Here is a 7092-nt window from a genome sequence, read left to right as displayed (position 1 = left end):
ACTCAAACGTCCTCACTGTACCATTAACTCCAGAGGCTTATATCTTAAAATCATGATTTTTTTACGCGCCCATTGAGTCTTTTGTTCTACACATCAAGGACTAGAAACCAAAGTTTCAGAGCATTTGACAAAGAACCATTTCCCATAAGGTTTCTGCAGGGTCCTTTCTGTAGATGTTTCAGCTTTATAATGACGTTGTTATATCTTCAAAGAAATCAAGAAAGAACAAAGGTTTGGGAAGTTCAGATCTACAACGCAAGTTGGGAAGGAAAAGGAAAACTCTTTATAAAAAATAATATATGGCTTAAATACGAATGTCCAGAAAAAGTAGTAAAAATAGTGTGAACTCAACTACTCAACAACACACTCCAAGAAAAAGGTTAAGTGTGCTTACTTTGAGTACACTTGAAGCTGTGAACCTTATCGTTGGTTCATATATAAAATAAAAAAGGAACATTATACTTACGAAACAAGTTGTTTTCCAGGCACCAGCACAAATATTCTATTTTTAACTCTTTTCTGCTCTTGGTAGTTAACTAAGAATTCCATATACAATAAAAAAGTAATGGAAAAAATACCTAAAGGTTGTACGTAAAAATGTATAAAAACTTTTGAAATTATGTAAAAGTATCCAAAATGTGATTACTTAAAATGTCTCAAAACATTTTTGGTGCTTTAGAAAAAATCATCAGTGAGATTCAATAAAAAAACATGCATGCAGTTACATAATGTATGGTGTAAGAACTCTGAAAACAACATTTTAATTCTTATTCTTGTAGTGTCATCTCCTTTAGTTGAGGTTAGAGCGACTAGGGTGGCAAAATTTAATTTTAGTTCTTATATTAAACTGAAAAAACATTACGATAACGGTCATGATTTCAACTACTAAGTAACTCCTAAAACCATACTTGAAAATAAGTTGGCTTACATCCACTGAAGCCATGTGTCAAAGCAATTATGCCAGAAATAGAAATTTCAAAATGATATTTTTGTATACTTTGACCGCCTCATCTGGCATTTTAAAACGTTTACTAAGTAGTTTGTTTTCATTCTCGGGTACGTACAAAATCACACGGTGCAGTCTGTATGCGCCGTGGCCCAGTAAATCCTTGGTTTTCGCCTTTTATATATGTACTCAGATTAATCAACATACCGTTGATTGGTTTTTCGCTTCGGAATCATCAATATATCCAAGTTCATCCACACGCTGCCAAAAGGATCATAAAACATTTGAATTTGAGTAGTGCCTATGTCCAATGGAGCACAAATCTCATGATACATATCTCGATTTGCTTTAATCATGGCACATACAGTATTAATGTTTTATGGGATAGCAGTTATGGCTAGTCAGAATTCATGGAATTCGTCACCGAGATTAATGCGTCAATGCTTTAATTTTTCACCACCTATGAACATTTAATGGGATTGGTGCTTATCACCATGACCATAACCAAGTCTATCAACGCATTTGACATATTCAAGGTCACAATGATTACTAAGATATTTTTTGAGTTACTTTTGCTTTTGGCCATTCTCATGTTTTTAAGTAAATTACTTTCATTGATTAGATTACCGGTTTCTTTTGAGTTTATTTAAGAAATATTTTACTATGAATTAATTTTGCCTGATTATTTGCGGATTTAACAAACTTCGCATCAAAAGTATACTTCAAGAAATTATTATGACAGAAGTTTGGGAAATTTACAATATGTACATGTATCTGGAGAAGTTAATGCAATTAATTGGTCTTATAGGAAACAAAAATATGTACAGCATAAAAGAAGAAAATTAAACATTTGAAGAAAGGATTTAAATAAATAAAAAAAAGGTACTCTAAAAAGAATTAACCCAAAAAAATAAAGGTCCAAAGCGAATATTTTTAAAGTATTTTTCCTCTAAATCAATTTTTTTAATCCTGTAAAGTTAAGTTTTATGTTAAGCTCAAAACATTTGTGTTTTCATAGAATGATTTGAACTTTCTTTTGAAAAAACTAATACTGATTGCTGATTGGTGAGTTTTTCTGTCATGTTACTTACCTACAGGTCCACCTTTTATGCCCCCTTAGCAAAACGAGTCAGGAAGATGCCCAAACTTGAGAAATTAATTAAATCAATAACGAACGTAGAAATCGAGGAATATACTTAATCAAGGATAATCATATTGGTAACTACGTGGGCCAATCAAATATAAACCTGTATTTTACTTTAAACATAATATGTTCCATAATATGTACCAACATGAACATAATATGTACCAACAGAGTTGGTGGAAACAAACAGAGTTGGTGGGAAAAATGTGTGAACCAAACTGGAGATTATATTATAGAAAAATAAGGTGTATAGTCCGTTCGCTAAACTCAGACACAACTGGCTAGCGATTTCAGTAAGTAATTTTGCCAATTTTGGTAAAATTGTCAAAAAATAATTACTAAATAGTTAATAATTACTACAGTCCGTCTAATTTAATTACCGTTGCACGTCATTATCTACGCCAGAGATCAAAGTTGACATAGTTGCCAAAGTATAAAAAAATCCTGAATCCATTTTAAATCAAATAGATCACATAATTATTGTAAACGAGGATTATACAACAAAACAAATTAATATTCAATGTATATAAATAAAAACTAAAGAAACAGAGAACAAGAATTAAGTTATAACCTTACGTTAAAGTAAATAATAAAAACAGTAAATATAATAAAACAAATACTTAATAGTAAAGAATATAAACAAATATGAAATGTCATCACCGCAACTGTCAAATAAATGTTACCAATTTATTCTAAAACGTCACCTTCGTTCGATTAGTTTCAGTGTGTTCCGAACAAATTAATGTACTTCATAAAAACGGTTTATAATCCATTATACAAATTAAATGAAACATATTATTGTGTACTTCTTTAGGTTAACATTAATAGAAATCTTTAAATATTATTTCTACGCGTATATAATAATAAAATATGTCTAGTGGCTGATATTCCAGTGTACTCGGCAAAATGATTCTAAAAAAGAACACACCTACCGCCTAAATATTTCGTGTTGGTATCATGTGACGTCACAGGCTATGAAGCGGATGACGTGCAACGGTAAGTAAATTAGACGAAGTATAAATAGTTAGTAATTTTGCCAATTTTTGCAAAATTGGCAAAAAACAAAAAATTTACCGACTAAAATTTCTAGCCAGTTGTGTCTGAGTTTAGCGAACCGACTATATTAAAAATGTTATTTATTGTGCCGGTATAATATACCGACACAATAAATAACATTTTGAGTACATTTGGGTATATTATACCGGCACAATAAATAACATTTTGAGTACACCTTATTTTTCTATAATATAATCTCCAGTTTTGTTCACACATTTTTCCCACCAACTCTGTTTTTTCCCACCAACTCTGTTCTTTTTTTTAATTCATTAAGCAGAATCGCCCTCCGAATAGGCCAATTGTCACTTCATTGAGGAACGGGTAGTAGTGTGCAATATTAACTCTTGTTCGTGGAGAAAATCAACTAGCCATGCCTCTGCCAAACATTGATGGTAAGAACTTTCCCAGTATAAAGACGGCTTTACATGGTGCTACTTCTTCACCTTTTTGGCCACTTCATGCTTGCCTGCTTAGACTCCGTGGCAGAATGATGAACCCACGTCTTGTACCTCAAAAAACCATCTACTTTTATTTGATGTAGTGCCAGAAATCGTCAGGGCTGAGGAAATCATCTTTCTGTCATCCAAATTATATGAAATGATGATTGTGCACTCCCATTCGATATAATCTGACATTTTTAGCAACTACCCATATTATAAGGTGACAGTCTTCTTCAATTACTTATGAATCGCCAGAATATTCGTGTCACTGACGCATAACATCCTTCCCCCAAACTATATCAAGATATCAAATTTCTCGTTTGACCTAGAAAGTGTTAAAAAGAAAAGTCTGGTTCATATCTGATTGGCCCTCAGATTTATAGAGAACTTTTACTTTACGCCAATAAGCTGTGCAATTAATATAAATAGTCCAAATCAAACATCACTTAAGAATTTACAATACCGGGTGTCCACTTATATTTTTCCCCATTTTAACTGCCTATAACTTCTAAACGGCTCAAGATAGAACTATGCGGTTTTCGCTGAAATGTTTTATTTTAGTAAAAGTTTTGTCTGAATGGAATGAGTTTTTAATATCGCATTCAATTACAAAAAAAAATAACGGATTTTTGAAAAAATCTTTGTTGGCTTTTTTTAATGGAACACCCAGTACATTTTTTTATAAATTGAAAGAACGGTCAGAATCTGTCCAGTGATATAAAGTTTTTTAAAATCGGTAGTGAAATGACTGAGTAAATAATTTTTAAAATGAGAGGTGCAACGTGGATATCACATAACTAAATAACATAACTGAGCAAATTGATATTATGTTGTGTAATTTCCACATTGCATCTCTCATTTTAAAAATTAATTGCTCAGTCATTTGACAACCGATTTTAAAAAACTTTATAATGATCGTTCTTTCAATTTACAAAAAAAATATACTGGGTGTTTCAATAAAAAAAAGTCAACGTTTCTTTTAATCCGCCATTTTTGAATTTAAATGCGATATAAAAAATGCAATCCATTCAAACAAAACTTTTAGTAAAATAAAACATTTCAGCGAAAACCGCATATTTTTTTATCTTGAGTCGTTTAGAAGTTATAGGCATTTAATATGGGGGAAAATATAAGTGGACACCCGGTATATTCAGTCAACTAAACCCTGATTTGTCTTTTGTTTTTGTAAGGTTTTTCTAGTTTATATTGCTTATAATATTGCACTTCTTATTGAAACAATATATATTCTTTAACCACAAATTGTGTTAACACATCGTGTTATACACATATTAATAAGGAAAATAGAAGAAAAACAATGACAATCTACATTATGGTGTGTTATATGCCACATTTTTGGTATCATACCATTTATATTGACAACGTTAAGGTCTTTCAACATAATTTCATTTGGTTGGAGCAGTTATGTGACATCTTAAAAGCTTAGTGAGCAGGCTTCATATATGATCAATAGGATTAAGGTCCGGGCTTTAAACAGGCCAGTCTATTTTTGGAATACCAATATCTTCAAGACACTGTGTAAAAATCCTTGCAGGGCTTGGTCCCACATTATCTTGCATTAGAACAAAACTGTTGCCAAGAAACCCAGCATATGGCATCAAAGATATTTTAGGATATCCATTATGTATCTATGTGCTGTTGATACACCTGTCTCTGATCAGGATGAGACTGTGTGTGTCTCCAAAGGATTACCTTTACTGAGCCACCATGAAAAGCAAACCAGTGTGACCTAATGCAGGTAGCATAACATTATCCAACCCTTCTATAGACCTTATTTCAATCACTTGTATGTCTATTTTACACCACTGAAGACATATAGTGCTTACATATCGTATTCACTCCTCATTTGAAAATTTCTTTACCTGACATATGAAAATATAACTTACAATACTTTAATGGCCGGTACTTTCTGTTCCGATTAAGCCCCGGTTAGAGCAATTTTGTCATGTAAAATGTTGTCATGTAAAATTCCTCCAACCGGAGATTAATCGGGACAGAAAGTACTGACCCTAAAAGCAGTAAATATTTATTTAAACAATGTTTCATTTTGTTATATTTGTAAAAATTTGAATATCAATAATACTTAAAATTTGGTCACATTTTATTTTCAACTATACGATTTATACTTCAAAAATAAATTTTTGAATTTCAATGTGGATTTAATTAATTTCTGAAGAACATGGACATCTTCCATTCAAACATACCGCAAAATAACTGAAATTTTACTCTCTTTCCCTGTACTGTAACTGCACCCCTCACGATGGTGTAATTTGGCAGCCACAGCAACTGAGCAGCAATGATTATTTTTCTGTCATGTCATACTTGAACAACCCGCCTTTCTACCACCGCCCTTTTTGTACCGCAAACCGCAACCGCTTACATTCTCTCTTTGCTTTGGCCGCCATAACAGGTACAGCATAACACCAAAACAGCAAGAACAGCTACTCTGCCAGCCTGCTATGTATACAAAATTCGTTAATGAGTTTAAGTGAAATTGTCAATGTCAGACGACATATAATTTTCAAATATAATTTGGTAAACTTGGATGGATGTTCTTTGTAGCTAAGAATGTTATAAAGTTCTATTTTATGAGTGTAGACTACTCAGGTTATATAGTGATGAGCATGCTAATAACCAGCAAAATAACACAAAAGATGAAAAACATAATACGTTGTGAAATAAAACGAGGTGAAACTAGTAGAGGCATAAAATTATCGATAGGAACCTATAAACTTACATTGCATTACATAGTTTCCCACCTTTACATAGATGTCTGTGACAGGAGAATTTTATAAATCCTAACTGGAGAGTTTTATAAATTCTCCTGTCACAGAGAGAGTTCTCATACTCATCCGATACATCTAAAGGTGCTAAACTATGTAATGAAATGTAAATTTTTAGGATTCTATGGATAATTTTATACCTTTTTTAGTTTCATTTCTTTTTATTACACAATGTATTATATTTTCCATCTTTTGCATTATTTTGCTGGTTACTATTTCACGTTGATTTCATAACCACAAGCTGAAATGTGTTTATTGTACACAAGCCCACAAGCCGAAAAGTATTAATTGATAGATTATGATGCCAATATGCTATGTTGAAAAGTACAGAAAATTTTCCAGGGCAACCTATTTATTTAGTGGAACCTTGATTATCAGTCTCTCCATTAACCGTCACCTCTGTTAACCGTCAGGGTCCGTAAGTTGTATTGACTACATAAGCAAAAATTGAGTCAACAATTCATTTTGTTTGAGCATTGCGATAAGCCAAACAAAAGTTTCTGAAATGTAGTTATGCTACCACAGCATTTGTTTATGTAAACAATTTTTGCTTTTATTCGATTGCAACTGACAAAGATTTGCGTAAAGAAACTAGAGAAGCTGCATTGCACATGCAAGAATTCATCGAGTGGTACTTTCCACAAGAAGAAGCCAATCATTGCGTGATCTTACACCGGTTAAGAAATTCAGCTGTTGCAAAATGTG

This window comes from Diabrotica virgifera, chromosome 5, assembly GCF_917563875.1.
Source record: "Diabrotica virgifera virgifera chromosome 5, PGI_DIABVI_V3a".
Lineage (NCBI taxonomy): Eukaryota > Metazoa > Arthropoda > Insecta > Coleoptera > Chrysomelidae > Diabrotica > Diabrotica virgifera.
This window is presented reverse-complemented; position numbering follows the sequence as displayed.